General features: G+C 41.3%; 1 long non-coding RNA gene across 6 annotated transcripts in view; it reads left to right on the forward strand.

Annotated features, from left to right (window-relative positions):
- LOC122071191 overlaps positions 1-17,657 on the forward strand; it is a 67,950-nt gene extending 50,293 nt beyond the window's left edge. For 3 of the 6 annotated variants that reach the window (XR_006138085.1, XR_006138086.1, XR_006138087.1), the window contains one exon: positions 16,320-17,190. This is a non-coding gene — a long non-coding RNA (uncharacterized LOC122071191). Of the gene's footprint in view, positions 1-16,319; positions 17,191-17,248 lie in introns of those variants that run through there. The other 3 variants (XR_006138089.1, XR_006138084.1, XR_006138088.1) reach the window with 3 other exon arrangements.
- Positions 17,658-19,307: the final 1,650 nt, after the last annotated feature.

The following is a 19,307-nucleotide window of genomic DNA, read 5'->3' on the forward strand; positions in this document are numbered from 1 at the left end:
GTGGTGGAGGGGGGGTTTTGTTTGGCAGTCTTATCTCATTAGGATTTTCCTGACCTAGTTCTCTCCTGCATGACAACATCTGCTTAATATTCAGATGGTGAGAATACCAACCATCTTTCAAAGAAAGTGTTTTTATCATGACAGGTATCATTGTTCTGATATCCTTATACACCATATTGACTCTTATCTTGAGGACTACCTAGATGGCTTGCCAGAATTTAGCCAGTTCAATGATTCCAACCAGAACCATTTGCTCTTTTAGTAGAAATTTAAGATTTTATTGAACATAGTTTTATGGTAAATGGTCCGCGGAAAAAGATTCTATGGACCATTATGGTTGTCCCAGGAGAGCACATGGGAGTGTGTTATTAGATAGTTGAGTTTCATGAGAATAGGTTCCATAATAGGGTAGGACAACCCAATCGTTTCTTCCTTTTTTCTTGGTTCTGTTGCACATGTAAGTTTGCATTAGGTACTCTCCATGCCCCTCCCCCCCCCCCACCCCTAAATAAAAAGAAGGGAAGAGAAGGAAAAGGGGAAAAGGCTGGGTGATTAGAAGTTTGTTCCCACATTACACATGTGGGCGTGTGTATATATATATGTATATATATATTGATAGGTAACATCAACGTCATTGTGAAGAAAAGGGAAACAGAATGATGAGGGAAGAGAATTTATGAGCCCCAAGGGTCTACAACTCACGAGTGGAGATCCTCAATCCTTGAGGAGAAGAGAGGGGAGGGTAAGGGGGGAAATGAACAGAATATAGCCAACTTCCAGATGTAGGTATAGCTTAGGGATGGTGGAGCCATAGAACCAGAACAAATAGTGTTCCCCACAAAGTAGAGATAGAGAGGGATTCTTTGACAATAGAAAAGAAGGCGGGTAATGCAACTACAGGTGAGGTCAATGATTTTTAACTCTTTTGTTTCAATAAAACAAGTCAATTTCTTTTCAAATAATACTCTCTTACATGGGTAGGGTGTTAATGCACAAGGTATGAATTGTATTCTCATTGAATTTCTCTACAACCATAGAGTACATTATATAAACAACAAGCCCTAGTCAGCTATTGCTGTTAAGGATTACAGTCAATATAGAAAAGCTAATTCAAGATAGAGTTTGATATCACATGTAATAATTAGGTAAAAAGAGAGAGCGTTCGAGATTATTTAGGATTCTTGATTGAGGATGCTACACAGTTGATACACCCCCTCAAGTGGAAGGTCGGTGACAACGGATCTTCAACTTGTTCCTCATGAACTGAAAATGTTTAGTAGGTAGAGCCTTTGTCAGTATAGCAGCAATCTGATCATTGGTGGTAATGAACTGTATTGAAAGTTGGCATTTAGCGACCTGATCACAAAAGAATGAAAGTCTATCTTGACATGCTTGGTTTAGAATAGAACACCGGATTAGCGGAGAGTTAGGTTGCTCCAATTTTGTCACACCATAAAAAAGGAGGGCCTCATAGAGGAAACCCCAGCTCTTTAAAAAAAGACTCATGCAAGATGAGTTCAGTTGTGGCATTAGCTAGGGCTTTATACTCAGCTGCGCTAGAGGATTTAGCCACCATTTTCTGCTTACGAGATCCCCAAGAGATGAGATTGGAGCCTAAGAAAATGGCGTAAACACCAATAGACTTGTGATAATCACTATTTCCTGCCTAGTCGACGTCACAAAATATTTGTAGAGCAGATTTTGGTGACCATTGAATGAGCAAGCCATATACTTTTGTGTTTTCCAGGTACTATAGGATGCATATAGCCAAGGCCCAATGCTCATCAATTGGTGCATGTATGTATTGACACACCCAATTGACATCGAAGGAGACATCTGGATGCATTAGTGTAACACATTGCAAGGCACCCACAATAGATCTGTGCATAGTGCGATTGGGTATGGGTGCACCCTTGAAGACGTGGGCTTGGCAGTGGTAGCCATAGGTGTGAGAACCCCTTTGAATTTAGCCATACCTGCTCTTTTTAGAAGTATGGGCGCACCCGCTGAAGATGTGGGCTTGGGCGTGATAGCCATAGGTGTGAGAACCCCTTTGAATTTAGCCATTCTTGCTCTTTTTAGAAGATCACTAGTATAAGAGATAGCGAAAGTGCCTGTGAGTCAGGGAGGGCCTCAATTCCCAATAAAAAACTCAATGGTCCCAAATCCTTGATTGAGAACTCGGTGGCGAGTTGGGATAACAGATGAATCACCTGAGTAGAAGTATTGCTAGTAACGAGGATATCATCATCATAGATGAAGGGAGATGGGTCGGTTTTGGATGCAACATACCTAAATTGAACCAAGAACTGAGTAATGTGATGAAGTCAGGCATCAGCTGATTGCTTGAGCCTTTGAGAGACGTGCAATTTGCAAACATGATGTGGCCGATTGAGATCATTAAAGCTGGGGGATGAGAATTGTAGACTTCCTCATTCAGGATCCTATGGAGAAAAGCATTCTGTATGTCAAGTTGTTGAGTAGGCCACCCCTGAGCAATCACAATTGAGAGAACTGTATGAACGGTAACTGGTTTGACAACAAGATTGAAGGTATCAGTATGGCAATACCGTGCTATTGTTGGAAGCACTTAGCAACCAAGCGGGCTTTGTATTGTTCTAGGGTACCGTATGCTTTCCGTTTGATATGGTAACCCCATTGCCATACTAAAATCATGCCTTAAAAAAAAAATACTGAATTCATGCTAGTGCGAGGGGAACCAAGGACCAAGTGCCTTTTCAAAATAGAATATAAATTCCTCAACATCAGGGAGCTTATTTGCCAAGGAGAAACATATCTGTTCAAGGGAGGCACAGGCACTGGAAGTTGTAACAAGGGCATAGGTGGGTTTGGTGCAAGGGCGAAGTTACATCTGATTGATGTGGGTAGGAGTTGCAGGGGGTTTGATCCTGAAGGAGTTGAAGATCGGTGCAGGAAGGTAATGGGGAACTGGCACTCATAGGGGATTGGTGAAAGGTCAGTTAGGAGGTGGGTTCGGTGAGGTGGGGAAGAAGATGGAGGAGGTAGTGAAGAGGTTATAGGGGAGGACGTTGGAGTGTAGAGGGGCACTGATGATTAGGTAGTGGTGGGAGAAGGGCAGAGATTGGGGATTGGTAGGTAGAGGAGATAGGTTGAGTAGGGGGAGGATGTTTTAAAAAGGGTTGCACGATGGGGCCTAGGAGGGCATAGAAGAGATGCGAATGAGGGGAAAAGTATTGAAGAGGGGGGAAAGGGGGAGGTTGGGTTGGAATGAGTATAGATTAGGAAACGAAGGGGAAGACGAACCTAACATGGCAACCAATGTAAAACCGATAGGCAAAAATGTTAACACAGTAACCATGATGGGGGGACTATAACCCAAGAGAACACAAAGGGTGGATCTATAGTCTAGCTTGTGGCGGTTATAGGGACAAAGAAAGGGTAGTAGAGGCAATCAAATATATGAAGGAACTTATAATTAAGAGCCTTGTGATAAACAAGTTGGAAAGAGGGAAGGTTGTTAGACACTTTGGATAGCATACAGTTGATAAAGTACACTGTAGTTTCAAACGTATAGTGCCAAAATTGCATGGAACTGAACTATGGGTGACGAAAGAGAAACTTGGCTCCACAATATGGTAGTGATGCCATTTATCAAAGCCTTCCTACTCATGGGTAGGGGGCAAAAACCCAATGGGATTTACCGTGTTGGGTTAAAAAAAGTGGGGAGGGAGCGATACTCCCAACCTCATTCAGTTTGAATTACCTTGAGGGAACGTGAAAATAATGCCCAACTCAATTTTTAAATTGGTGAAACACAGTTAAGACTTCTGATTTATATGCAAGAGGATAAAACCAAACAAATTTCCTATTTTCATCAATGAAGATTACAAAGAAACGATGCCATTGATGGAGGGCGCGGGGGAAGAACCCTATACATCACTAAAAACCAAATCAAGTGGAAAAAGACTATGGGAACTAGTTTTTCCTAAAGATAGATGAATGACAACCATTAAAGACATGACGAGTTGGGTAGATTGAATACGAGGAGTAGTTTCTCCAAAGATAGACAATTGACCTTGCCAAGTTGATAGGCGTTGAAGACATGACGGAGTCGGGTAGACTAACAAGGCAATATATTAAGAGGAATCATAAGATGGGAGATACTAGTGGAGGGAGAAAGATGGGATGATGAAACCAGTGTGTGAAGGCCTCTATTACTCGGTCGAGAGAAGTGTCGTTTTGTTAACCTGATCCTTGACAAAAAAAACATGAGATGGGTGAAATTCAAAAAATAATCTATTGTCCTTGGAAAGTTTTTGGACAAAACGTAGGGGTTTTGAAATAGAATCTAAAAGACATTTGACAACTGACAAGAATAAGGGGAGGTGAATGGGAAGGAATGGAAGTAGAACCAATTTGTGTAATGGGAACACCCTTACCGTTGCCTACATGAAGATGGTCTAGTCCACAATAGTCGTTGAACGATAAGAAAGACTGGAGATTAGGAGTCACATGGTGCTTAGCTCCAATGTCGGGATACCAGGTCAGTGTAGTGGAGGGAGAGGGAGAAGGGTAGGGCAGATAACTTGAAAGGGCGAGTTGAGCATAATGGGTGTTTGGGGGTAGGTGGGAAAATGAGGGTAGGGTTGTGGGGGGAGGGTACAAAGCGAGGGCGGTGATAGCAAGTATTCATATTATGATTTTTACATTGGAAAATGGTGCAATAGAAATGACCACCCTGATGCTGAGGAGCTTTGTGACCCCCACGACCAAGGCCAGATCTGCCATGCCCCCTGCGACCATGAGATGAACCACAACCAATGTTGGAGGAGCTGTGACCATTAGGAGATGGGGGGACAATTGTGTGGTATTAACAGATGTGGGGAAGATTTGAGTTGAAAATCCGAGGTTTGAGAATGATTTGATTTGTCAGTAATGACAGAAGTCATTCTTATTTATAAGAAGGTTACAACCAAAATAAATTAAATAGGGCATTGCTGCCTAAGCGTCCTTATCTACAAAAATCACTATGGTAAATAGTAAATAACCAATGGAAATAGTAAACTAACTACGGTCAATTCAAAACTTCCCCTCAAGTTGGCGTGAATATATCATATATGCCCAACTTATAGACAAGAGGATGAAACGCTTACAGAGAACAGCCTTGGTAAACACATGAACCAACTGATTTTCAGAACTAACAAAGGGTATGCATATTGTCTCTTGTTCGAGTTTCTCTTTGATGAAGTGCCTATCAATCTCAATATTTTTCATTCTATCATGTTAAAGAAGATTATGAGGAATAATGGCAGCTGCCTTGCTATCACGGTACAACCGCATAGGGCCTTCAAGAACAACTCCAAGATCACATAAAGGCTTTGCACGATACTCTGCTTCAGCCACATTAGTTCATAAATCCCCATGTCTATTGCACGATACTCTGCTTCAGCACTAAAACGAGACATAATGGACTACTTCTTGCTTCGTCATGTAACAATTTCCCCCAAGGAAGGTACAATACCTAGAAGTAGATCTTCAATCATCAGAAATCCCACACAATCAACGTCAGTAAAGGTTTCTATCTCCAAGTGCTCATTATTAGAGAAGAGAATACCTTTGCTAGGAGCGGACTTCAAATATCTCAAAATACGATATAGGACATTAAGATGAGATGTTCGGGGATCATGAAGGAAGTGTCGTACAATCCCCACAACATAGGCAATATCAAGCCAAATGTAAAATAAATAGATCAGTTGACCAATGAGTCTGTGGTTTTGTTCCTTATCAGCCAATTAACCCACTACACTATTGAGTTAATGATTGACCTTCATGAGAGCATCTGCAAACTTGCATCCAAGCATACCATTCTCACTAAGGAGATCTAAAACATACTTACACTGGGAAATGAAGATACCTCTACTGGATCTTGCAACCTTAATCCCAAGTAAATACCGAAGAGGCCCTAAGTCTTTAATTTCAAACTCTGCTGCTAGTAGGGCCTTGAGATTGGAGATCTTATCATTATTTGCATCCAACTAATTTCTTCCCTTGTGGGGAAGGGATAAGTTCCTAGGTACCATTTTTGTCTAATGCTTGCATTTCCTCAACCATAGCAGCCTATTAGTTCAGACCATTGATGGCTTCTTCCGAATCCTGTGGAATAGACACAGAAGACAACCGAAAAAAATCCTAATATGAGAGAGATAGAGATACATAAGAAACAAAGTGGGAAATGGGGTGTTATGTACAAGAGCTCCCTTTCGAACAACAATGGGACAGTTGTCCTCTAAAGGAGCAATAGACACATTATCAAGTATATGATAGTATTACCTGAAATCAGCAAATCTGATGGAGGTGCTGCAGAAGGGTATGGTTGGTCACTAGTGGTGCCCTTTTTCTTGGACCTTCGAGTGTAAGTGATCCCATCCTTTATAGGCTGAATAGGTGGCAGAATTGGTGGCTCCCCCTTAACAGGTAGTGGCTTCCCCTTAACCGGTGGCTCCCCATGAATAGGAGACATCAATAACTAACAGAATCTCTTCCTCAAGACTCTCCGCCTGAGGAGGCGATGTGAAATATGCCTCAGATTGGTGAAAACTAACATCTATAGTTACATACATATGGCGAGTAGTGGGTGATAACACTTATACCCCTTTTGAGAAGCCAAGTAACCAAGGATAACACACCAGACGACACGATGATCTAATTTGGAGCAGGAAAGGAAGGAGTTATGGGCAAAGTAGACACACCCAAAGACCTAGGGAGGAAGGGGAGAAGCAATGGAATGATCCCAGAGAAATGAAATAAGAGGCTTGAAGTTAAGCACACTACAAAGGACTTGGTTAATAAGGTGGGCAGCAGTAAGGACAACATCTCCACAAAGGTATTTAAGAACCCCTATGGAAAACAAGAGAGCACAAGTGATGTGAAGAAGGTAATGGTTCTTCCGCTTAGGGATCCCATTATGTTCAGGGTTCCTAACACAGGAAGTCTAGGAGAGAATGCCATGAGAGTCAAGGTACTGTTGAACGGTACTATCAATGTATTCCATGCCACTATCACTATGAAGGACTCGAATAGTGGCATTGAACCATCTATAAATCATGGCATGGAAAGATTGGAAACAAGCAAATGCCTCAGACATACTATGAAGAAGGTACTACCAAGTATGACTAGTAAAATTACCAATAAAAGTAATAAACCAACAAAAAGCATTCCAATCAATAGTCCAAGAAGGACTCCATAAGTCAGAATGAATAATAGATAATGGAATCACTTTTATCATTAGTTGGGGGATAAGAGTTGCGTGTATGTTTAGGAAACTCACCTATATCACATTGAAGTTGTTCCAAACCAAAATGCTTAACTAAATCAGGACACAAACGATGTAAAATATAAAAAGAAGAGTGTCCTAAACGATGATGCCACTAGTGTAGTTGAGGGAGAGCACTGTTCGACCGAAGAGTAAGTGCTAAAATAGGGGAGGGCGCAGCTGACAGAGAATCCTAGTAGAGCCCATCACGGACCCAACCATACCAAATTTTTGCACCCATCACTAGATCCCGAAATAGACAATGAGTAGAGAAAAAGTGAACGGAACAATTCAACTCCACAATCAAACGATAAATAGAAGGCAAGTTAGCAAATAATTTAGGAATATGATGAACATACAGAAGAAAAATAGTGGGAGAATATGACATAGAACCTTTACCAGAGATAGAAGACTAGGAGCCATTCGCCACACGTACCTTATCCCGACTAGATCAAAGATTATAAGGACAGAACCATGTTATATGCTTGTAGGAGAGTCGGAATGGTGTCACAGCCCACAATCTGCACCCTTACCTGGTCATAATCAAGGTTTAGACCTGTTAGAAAGTCATATACCCATTCCATCTCTCTTCCTTTGGAAGTTCTAACATTAGCAAGGAAAACCAAAGGGGCATGCTAATAGAAATTCAATTGTTGCCAAAGAGTGTATAAGGTGGAATAATAATAATAAGCAGTAAGAGACAAATCCTTTTAGCCGGTGGAACGAACAGTACGCCGGATCTCGTAAATCTGAGTGTAGTTCCCTCCTTGAGAATATGTTGGTTTGATTACATTCCATAGTTCCTTAGTAGAGTTGAGCAAGATGAAGTTGGGTTGATAGTAGGCTCCATAGAGTTGAGCAAAAAAAAAAAAATGAAAAGAAAATCATCATTGGCTAACCAGGTGTTAGTGGCAGTAGGATCCATGGGTTTGCATATGTCTCCAGTGATAAGGCCAGAGAAGTTCCCATGGATTGCATGCAGGCCTGCACGAGACCACGTGAGATAGTTCTGACCATTGTGATTGATTAGACCAGGGTGGAGAGAGAACAATTTGCCTGGACGACGACCATCTTGTACCACATAGGAGATACCATTATTGGCATCATCAATCATAGTAGCCATGGCTCAGAAGGTAGACACACGTGGAGATAGTAGAAGTAGATGGTAGCAACACAAGTGGTGGTGACACCTGCAGTGAGGCAATGAAACCAATTTCAACATGAGGACGCGTGAAGGCAGCGATAACAAGAGGAGGAAGGTGCGACAACATTAGGTTGCATAGGTGCGGTGAGGAGGTGCGATGGTTTAGGGTGAATTGTGTATGGAATGGGGTTTAGTCTACCATGCTAGACTAGGAGGCGAGTCCCCCAAGAGTGGACAAGAAAACCAAAAAGAAGAAAAGAGGGACAATTAGTGTTTTTGGCTCTAATACCAAGTTGAGTTGTGAATTAGAGGATTGAGAATGACTTGAAGTAATGATAGAGGTCATTATTATTTATAAGAAGGTTACAACAAAAATAAGAAAAGTAGGGTATTGCTGACTAAGTGTCTTTATCTACAATAGTTACTATAGTGTAAATATTAAATAACCAAGGTAAATAGTAAACTAACTACGATCATCTCAACAGGAATTCATGTGCATCAGTGTAGACAACTTACTGAAGGTGCGTATGCTCTCATGGCTGAGAAGCAACCTTTGAAGCTCTCTATGTAGGATGGAGGGGGGAACGAGTCAACACAGATGGTATGATGTCTTGGGGATCATCACATAGGGCATAGAGAATGTGAATATTAAAGTCAGTACTTTTGAAAGGGCTACCGACAGTTTCCAGTTCATCGACAATAGATTTAGTATATTGCAAGAATAGAGTAACAGATTCGTCTGCCTTTAAGCGAAGGTTTTGAGGTGGAGAGACATCATATGCGTTGTAGACGCGGAGCCGAATGCATCATAGAGGCATAACCAGATTTCACATCCTCAGATAGGGAGGCGATGAGAAGACTAACAAGCTGCGAGTCATATCTGTGCCAGATAAGGGCTTCATACGGCTCTATGGGGGTAATAACATATATAGTATCTCCCATATATGGTATCACCATATATAGAATCTCATAAAAATGGAAACTCTATATATGATAGAATTCCACCTATATGGAACTATATTTTCCCCTTCCTTTTGTACTCCTTGCAATATTGTCCTTCCATAAGATACCTAGTCGATTAGGGTTCTATATGACCTGTATTTATATCCTCTATTGATAGAGATTGACATAATAAGAAATACAAACATCTTTATGGTATCAGGGCTATAAAATGCTCCACTGAGCTCTCTTTTTCTGTTCTTCTTCTCCTTTTGAACTCCCGAGTTCTCTTACTGTCCTAGTCGATTCTCTTAGAATGGCCACCAAAGAGACCCCCTCGCCTGGTACTCTCCCTAACCCACAGGCTCTTACACCTATTACCACCACCACCACTACTCCCTCCCTCTCTTCTTTCTCCTCTTCCCACCATTACCTCTCCATTAAGCTTACCCCTACAAATTTTCTTCTTTGGAAGAAACAACTTGTCCCCTTTCTTCAAGGCCAACGTCTCTTAGGTTATGTGGATGGCTCCATTCCATGTCCCACCGATTCCTCTAATGCTCAAACTTGGCACCAACAGGATGCGTAACTTGTCAGTATTCTAGTTGCATCTCTATCTGAGGATGTTGTCCTCTTATTCTGGACAAGGACACCAGCCTTGACATCTAGGCCACACTCTCTGCTGCCTTTGGCTCCCCCTCCTCCACAACGCCTGATGTCCCTCCATCTTAATCTTCAGAATCTCTATCAGAAACTTGAGGAATCAGTCACCCTTCTTTAGCGAGCCAAGCTTCTTTGATGAACTGGCAGCCACTAGTGAACCCCTTAAGCAGGCCAACTTCAACATCCATGTGATGCGTTCTCTTCATGAAGATCTCCAGGGTATCATCCCTTACATCCTTGCTCGTGAGACTATTCCCGTAGACACGGAACTGCATGCACTTTTTCAGTCATGAGTCACCGTGCCTTATCCAATTTTCGGTCTCTGAGCCTACCGACACTGACTCGTCTTCTCTAACCACCAACACCGCTCAACGGTCCTCCCCTTCCCCTAATGACCCTGGCAACACATCCTCTGGTTGTGGGTCTAACAGGGGACAGAGGCGTGGTAGATTTGGTCGTGGTTGCGGTTGCCAATCTCAATAGCCCTCTGGCCGTCTATATTGCACTATTTGCTAGCGGACCAACCATAACTCCAATACCTGCTACTATCGCCCCAAGCCTCGTAACCCTCCTTACCCCCAAACCTACCACCCATCCCATACATACCTTCCCACCGCCCATTATGCCGAACCAAGTCTTCTCCCTACCCGTCACTACACCTCTCCCTACCCCTCGGCTGCACTAATGTGGTATCCTGACACCGGAGCTACTCACCATGTTACCCCTGACCTGAACTCTCTCTACATATGATGGGTATTCTGGTAATGATAACCTCCAAGTCGGCAACGGCAAGGGTCTCCCCATATCCCATGTTGGTTCCTCTACTATTGCTTCTCGTTCCTATCCTTTCACTTTAAATAATGTTCTCCATGTTCCCTCCATTACTAAACCTCTTCTCTCTGTTCTTAAATTTGCTAAGGACAATGGTGTATTTTTTGAGTTTCACCCTTCTCACTTTCTTGTCAAGGATCAGGGTACCAACATGACACTTCTCTCCGGTCCAAGTAAAGAGGGGTTCTACACCCTGGAGTCCAAGCTTCCTTCTCCTATCACCAGTATTGCTAAAAGAACCACTTTGGATGGTTGGCACTCCCATCTTGATCACCCTCACGAACGACTCCTTTGTCATATTGTTCGTGAAAATAATTTTTCGTGCCATTCTTCTCGTCGTTAGTCCCTATGCAACGCCTGCAAACTTGGCAAAGCTCGTCTACATCTTCAATTATCTAGTTCACGTAGCTTGTTTCCTTTAGATCTTGTGTTTAGTGATGTTTGGGGTCCCTCCCATACATTGTCCATCTCTGGACATCATTTCTTTGTTTTTTGTTAATGATTTTACTAAATATATTTGGTTCTATCCTTTAGTGCATAAATCTGAGGTGTTTTCTATTTTTCAAACTTTTAAATCTCTTGTTGAACGGAAATTCTCGCGACAAATTAAACAAATCCAAACTGACTGAGGTGAATTTTTCTCTCTCCCCTCATTCTTCTCTAAGGTTGGTATCCCTCACTGACTTACCTCTCCCCACACCCATGCACAGCAGGGGTCAGTAGTGTTGTCATCGCCACATTACCGAGACGGGTCTCTCCCTTCTAGCCCATAGTTAGGTTCCCATGCACTACTAGCACTTCGCTTTCGAAATTGTCGTGTACCTAATTAACAGGATGCCATCTCAAGTCTCCAATCATGTTTCCCCCTTTCAGCTTATTCATAATAAAGCCCCTGATTACTTATTCCTTCGTACTTTTGGTTTTCGCTGCTATCCTTACCTTCGACCCTATAACCGCCATAAGATGGCCTTCTATTCCACTCCCTATGTGTTCCTCGGGTACAATCCCTCTCATCATGGCTACGGGTCTCTTGATCACCTTTCCAACAAGTTCTATATTGCCAAGCGCGTTCGCTTTGATGAATCCACCTTCCCCTTTTCCTCTCCCTCCATCCTTGGTCCTCCCTCCCCCCTCCACAATCTCCTCCTCCTACCCCATGGGCTGTTGTCCCTACTCGTGTGACCCTCTTATTGTTGCCTCCACCACAACCTCATCCCACGCTGCCTCCCTCTCCCCACACCAATCTTCCATTTCCTACCTCCAATGGCTCTAGCCCCACCATGGCTCTAACCCCCACCACGGCAACACCACAACCATCCCCCACCTCCACCTCTCCACCGACCTCTCCTCCCTACCACACCAGAGACCTCTCCTGGACTTGTATGCCACCCCCACATCCTACCCTTCCACAGTGCCTATGGCTAACTCCCACACATCACCGCCCCCTTCCCTTGTGCCACCGAATGCCTCTAAGGGGCATGCCATGACCCTTAGACCTCACAACAAGCCGCCCCAAGCCCTATCCACTGAGACTCAACCTTCACCCTCCCCAAAACCCACCTACTTCTCCCAAGCCATCAAATTACCAGAATGGCGGGCAGCCATGAGTGCGGAGTTCACTGCCCTGGTTCACAATGGCACATAGTCCTTAGTTCCTCCTACTCGGTCTCAAAATTTGGTTGGGTGCAAATGGGTATACTGTGTCAAGAGGAAATTTGATGGATTCCTTGAGCGCTACAAGGCTCGCTTAGTTGCTAAGGGGTTTCATTAACAGCATGTTGTGGATTACACAGAGACATTTAGCCCTATGGTCAAACCCTCCACGATTCGAACCATTTTATCTTTGGCTGTTACTTGTGGATGGTCCATAGGCCAGCTTGATGTACACAATGCTTTCTTGCATGGTGTACTCCATGAGGAGGTATATATGATTCAGCCCGCTAGGCTCACCGACACTTCCCACCCCAGTCATGTGTGTCGCCTTCACAAGTCCTTAAATGGTCTTAAGCAGGCCCCTAGAGCATGGTTCCACCAGCTATCTACCTTTCTACTACAGTTTATTTTGGCCTCCAAGACGGACCCCTCCATCTTACAAAAATGGTTCTCTTCTAATTTATGTGTTGGTGTATGTCGATGACATTCTGGTCATATGTAATGCCTCAACTCATATTATCGAGCTACTATCCTCCTTGGCAGCGGAGTTCTCCATCAAGGCCTTAGGTCCCTTACACTTTTTCCTTGGAATCAAGGCCTTACCTCACTCCAAGGGCATGCTTCTCTCTCAGAGTCTTTATATAGGTGATCTTCTACAGCGTGTTGGTATGATAGACTACAAGGGCATCCTCACACCAATGCCACCACTGCCAAGCCATCACTTTCAGGGGGTGTTCCGATGGTTGACCCCAACCTCTAAAGATCCATCGTTGTGGCCCTCCAATATGTCACCTTGACCAGACCTAATGTCTCCCTTTCTTGTCAATCACGTTTGCCAATTCATGCATGCTCCAACTGAGGAGCATTGGAGCCTTATGAAGCGCATTCTTTGATATTTGAAGCAAACTCGGACTTATGGTCTCTTATTTTCCAAATCTACGGGATCTACCACCCTACAGGCCTTTTCTTATGCTCACTGGGCTGGCAATGGTGATGATCGCAAATCTACCGGTGGTTATGCGATCTATGTTGGCTCTAATCTCATATCTTGGTGTTCCCATAAGTAAAAGACCGTTGGTCGATCATCTACTGAGTCTGAGTACAAAGCTCTGACTAATGCAGCTACAGAGCTAATTTGGTTGGAATCACTCCTTCATGAGATCGGTGTTCCTATTTGAAGTCCCCCAATCCTATGGTGTGACAATGTTGGGGCCACTTACCTATCCGCCAATCCAGTCTTCCATGCCCGGACCAAGCGTATGGAGATAGACTTTCACTTTGTGCAAGATCGGGTTGCAAATAAATAGCTGACAGTTCAGTTTATCTCCATTAATGACCAGCTCGCGGATTCCCTTACCAAGGCCCTTCCAACATCTTGGTTTCAGTTCATGAGAGACAAGTTGAAGCTCTGTATAGGCGACCATCAACTTGAGGGGGTGTTATAACGTATATGGTATCACTATATATAGAATCTCACAAAAATGGGAACTCTATATATGTTAGAATTCCACCTATATGGAACTATATATTCCCCTTTGATGCAAAATTGATGTTGTTGAACCGGGTTGACCCTTTAGCAATCTCGACTGAGGTGAACCAGGTCCGATTGAATTTTTGGATTCATTAAGATCTTTAGGATTTTATTTTGTTTGGGGATTATTTGCAATCTTTTAAATTCGGTAGAGGCTGGTTGAAACAACGAGACGACATCCTTGATCGTGACAACAATATGTGCACCCTACAGGCTTACCACATGCATAAAAAATTTAATCTTCATAGATTGGTTGAGTCAAAGAAAGCGAAACCCCCAGTACAACTAGAAGACAAACTAGATGAATCGACACAAGTGGAAGACCGTCCTATTGTGGAACAGGTGATGACAACAAAAAGTGAAAATTGTGGATCAAGCAATGAAGGACATCAATGCCGTATCATTTGTTCACCATCATGAATTTGTTATTCCCCATGATTTTTCGAACTTGAATGCACCTCCAAAGCTCCATAGCATGGATTTTGTTTCAATGCAGATGACGAGCAATTCACCCCTGTTCGTGAGTTTTTATTGTTATCATTCTTTAAAACTTGTGGATGAGTTTTTCTCAACATCGGGGGAATTGATGCAGAATTGATGTTGTTGAACAGGGTTGACTCTTCTGGCAATCTCAACCGAGATGAACAGGGTCTGATTGAATTTTTGGATTTATTAGGATCTTTAAGATTTTATTTTTTTTGGGGATTATTTGCAAACTTTTAATTTGGGTAGTTGATAGTCAATTAGGGAGTTAACAATTTGAGTTTATTTTGTTTCTAATTTTATTAGTTAGACTTGAGGAAGTAATTAGTAGTTGCTATTTCAGTTTTAGATTTTGATTAGGCAAGTTTTAGTCTCAATTTATTATATAAAAGCATGCAACCCAAGTAATTATACAGATTTGAGAATGAATTGAATTGAATTGAATGTTTTAGTGCGGGGTATGGTGCAAGACGTGTGACCCCTTCCCCTCCCCCTCCCCCTCCCCCCTTTTAGCATGATTCTTCCCTTCTCCCCTACAACTAGTCCTTTCAAGGTTTTCTTCCCTTTCTTCCCTAAGGCCCTCCATCACCCTTCCTGTTGTACTCCTTGCAATATTGTCCTTCCATAAGATACCTAGTCGACTAGGGTTCTGTATGACATGTATTTATATCCTCTATTGATAGAGATTGACATAATGAGAAATACGAACATCTTTAGGGGGCAGCAGGACATGCCATCAAGATGGCCTAAAAGGTCTTAATCTTTAAGGAATGGGATCACTTTCTTATTCTAGATTGAGAAATTAGGGGTCAACTAAATCGAAAGAAAGTGATTGACAAATGGGAACAATATGGTGGAAGAGCCAATTGAAGTGTTGGGACAATCGATAAAAGCGTTAGAAGCCATGCTAGCGTGGATGAGATGATCAACAACACAACAGACAAGGGAAGTTTGAAGTAGAGGTGAGGAAAGTCGAGCAATAGCAGCAACAACCAGGGAAGAGGAATAGTGATGTTCGGTGGTACAGAGGAGAGAGAAAAAAAAATTAAGAAATCTGTGCTCTTGATACCATGTTATTGTACAAGATGTGAATTTTCTTCTCATTGAATATCTCTACAACCATAAAGTACATTATATACACAATAAGCCAAATCAGTACTGGTAAGGTAACTCAAGATAGAGTTTGATATGATAATAAGGTAAGAAGAGATAGCGTTGGAGATTGTTTCGGATTCTTGATTATGCATATATAAGTTCCCATATGGAGAGGGGAACTGTTTATATGGTTGATTCAGGGACATAAATCATGTTTCTCATTAAATTTGCCTATAACATTACGTTTTCTTTCAAATAATACTTTCTTATAGGGACAGAAATCATTTTTTTTATTATTAAAGTCATACTCCACTTCCAACTTACACCATGTGCTGATAGATGATCCAAGTCAATGTGCTGCCACATGTGGTGCGCCAGGTTGACAGCTGGCACTTATTATAATTAGCCATAATCCGTCAATCTTTTTGCATGGATCCTTGCATTCATCCTCGTTTGGAATTTCCATGTAGCCACCCCATTAAGTTGGGATAAGGTTTTGGATGTTGTTTGTTGTTCCTCAAGGACACCCTGAAGCAATTTTTATTTATTCGTTTATTTATCGCCTCAAATGTCTGAAGAGCTTGCTCAACATGATTTCCATCATCTAGCAGATTACTGTGGTTTTGGTAAAGATCTTATTTTTATTGTACTACTGTATAAATATGGCCATTGGTTTTCATTAGCAGGTTCTACCTTTGTGTTGCACTTCGGGATAAGATGTATTTTTTATAGAATCATTAGAGAGGGTACTGGTGTCAAATCTTAGTAAAAATGGAGTGAAAGTTAATCATTGCATAGAGGAGATAACTGGTAGAATGGTTTCACGTTCTCCATTTCTGGGGGCATACAGATGATCGTGAGCTATTCCGGTTGATTGGCTTTTTTCCTTTCCTAGCTGGATTATGCGGACATCTTCATGTGTTGATTTGGCTGGTGAATGGTTGATTGTGAACTCCTGATCATCATTTATTCATCTGGTTTAGAGGAAGAGATGTCTGGTTCTTATGTGGTGAGAGAGGTCGGTAAACCACCTGCAGTTCCATTACAATTACTTCTCATATATAGTACTTCAATATTCTTTTCAAAACTATGGTTTATGAGCAGGTTGGATGGTGAAAGGTCCCAGCTCCCGGTGTGCATCTTCTAAAATTAGTTCCTATCTGTTGCTACCAGTTGAATCATATGGAAACAGTGACTAATTCTTTCCAAAGTCAGCTTGGTTGATCTAGTGATTTGGAAGAGGTAAGTTTGATATGATCTTGCATTTTTCATGTTTAGATTATTTCAGCTTCTATAATAAAGGAACTTGGGGAATCTCGCATATGTTGGAAGTGGATGTGATGATCCTTTTTGTAATTCTTGTACACGAGTGAATACTGTATGTCCACGTATTCATTGGCTTTTGTGTTAAGGGGAATACCTGGCCCCTCTTTTATGGGGCTAGGGGATACCAGTATTATTTTGTCTGCAAACATGGACTTGTTCAATGAGTCAATTTTCGGTTTTAAGATATAAATTCTAAAATAGTGGATTAGGGTAAAATCCCAATGCTGTCAACATTTTTCCAGATTTTGCATAGCCGTATGGTACTAAGTCCTCTTCTTTCTGATGACAGGAGGGAAGGCCTATTAGTGGTAAACCTTGTGATATTGTAGGTAAGGTGGTTTTTTATGTAGCAATTCACCATATTTGGTGGGAAAGAAATAAAAGAAGATGGACTTCATCTTCACGTTATATTGATCAAATATGGAATGTCATCACCTTTGAAGTGAGGAATAAAATCCTTTATAGGTGTGCCAGGTGTCCAGATTCTTTTAGAAATAGGCACCTTGCTTTGGCTTGAGATCTTCCACTTGTCTCCCCTTCCCCTAACTTTGATGAAGCCTCTTTTATTTTATTTCTCCCCTCCCCCTTCTTTTAGTGTACCATTCTTTTCTTGGTATTTAATTTGCCCACATCCCTAGTTTTTCTTGTATCCCCCCTTAATGGTTGTTTTGTCCACTCCCCTTCTTCATTTGTTTGAGCTTCAGCCTTTGGATAGCTTATGACTTGGTTTTGTATTTCCTTTTTTTTTTTTTTTTTTTTTTTTTTTTTTTCTTTAATATATTTTCATTCAAAAAAAAAAATTTATTTTCCATAAATGGATTTTTATATGTACTAAAGACACTAATATGTAAGGGTGAGGCATTGAAAACACATTTAGTTAACCCCTTATTCAATTAAATTATTGTACGGGTTAAACGGGTCGATTTTGACGGTGTAAATGGTTAGATTTTCATGATGTCAATTCGGTTTGAAATTGACAGGTTAAACGGTTAAAAACAAATCGACCCATATAGCTAATCAATCTTAAACTTGAAATCACGATCAAACCATTTACTAAAAGGTTTTGTGGTTTTGGTATAAACGGTTCGATTTAATTTCGATGAATGATTTCAATTTTAAATTCACATCCTTACTAATATGTGCATTCATCTTTTAGACCACATCTTTGACAATTACGGGAAGAAAGATGTTCGGGTGCAAAGATTCCAACTACGGGTCGTTGTAGGGTTTAATGATCTCGAAATGTATTCAAGATGTGAAACAACGGATATTTGATAGAATGTTAGCACATCTTCAACAATAAATCATAGAGAACGTATAACAACATTCATCAAACAAATCATTAGTCATAAGAGCAGTATCTCATTCATCTCAGATTGTGGTACAACACAATCATGTGTACAAATTATAGTATCTTTGTTCTCACATACGATGTAAAAAACATCATCATATTTACGCACATTGTCAAATATATCTTCGTCAATGTATAGGGTATTGGCATTGCACGATATAGGTTTTGAAAAAAAAAAATTTGGTTTTAGTATTTCGAAGCTACCTTGTTCGTTGTCGTACTCGTCTTGGTAATCATTGAACTTTAGAGGTTCTTTCAAATCAAACTAAATATTGATTCTCTCATTAGAGAGATCATTCATCATTGTCAAAGCTTTAGTTGATGAAATCAAAGAACACAACTCAGAATCAATAGATGAATAGTCCATAATTTTCGGTCGACTTAAAGTCGGTTCAAAAAATTCGTGTTTGTTGTCATTGACATACATGTCGTTGATATGCTCATGTCCCATAATGGTGAACTCCATTCGGGGATCTGTGTTAATGGGTACTCCTTATTCGAACAAATATTTTACTGTTTGAATATGAAGGGTAAGTATTTGATGTTTCTTTAAATGGACTTGGACGTCGCGTAGAATTCCTCAATCGTATATTTGCATAATCAAATCGGCAACTTGTCTTTGAAGTTATAATATCCTCTCAAGAGTAAATTCAGCAAGATGTTGCAAAGTTGCATCACTTCATCTCTCGAGTTGATGTCCTGCACGGAAGTTGTACATGCACCTCTTTGCTTGGGCCTCATTTTAGCTTCTTCTTGTCCTCCAAATCTCTGATATCACTTGATGTTGTCTCGTCGGAAGCTACAGATTGGGAGAGCCAATAACACACTTCACCAATTACGTAACCGATAACATGAACGTAAAAGAGAAAGAAAATGCAAAGGGGAAAAGCTATTGCTTCTAGACTATAGTGAAACTTTCTTTGTTTCAAGGGGTTTAACATTTAAGGACATGGGAAAATTGCTACTTTTCAAACTATCAGAGGCAATAGAAGTTTGC

The sequence above is a fragment of the Macadamia integrifolia genome, unplaced genomic scaffold (genome assembly GCF_013358625.1).
Source record: "Macadamia integrifolia cultivar HAES 741 unplaced genomic scaffold, SCU_Mint_v3 scaffold_190A, whole genome shotgun sequence".
Taxonomy (NCBI): domain Eukaryota; kingdom Viridiplantae; phylum Streptophyta; class Magnoliopsida; order Proteales; family Proteaceae; genus Macadamia; species Macadamia integrifolia.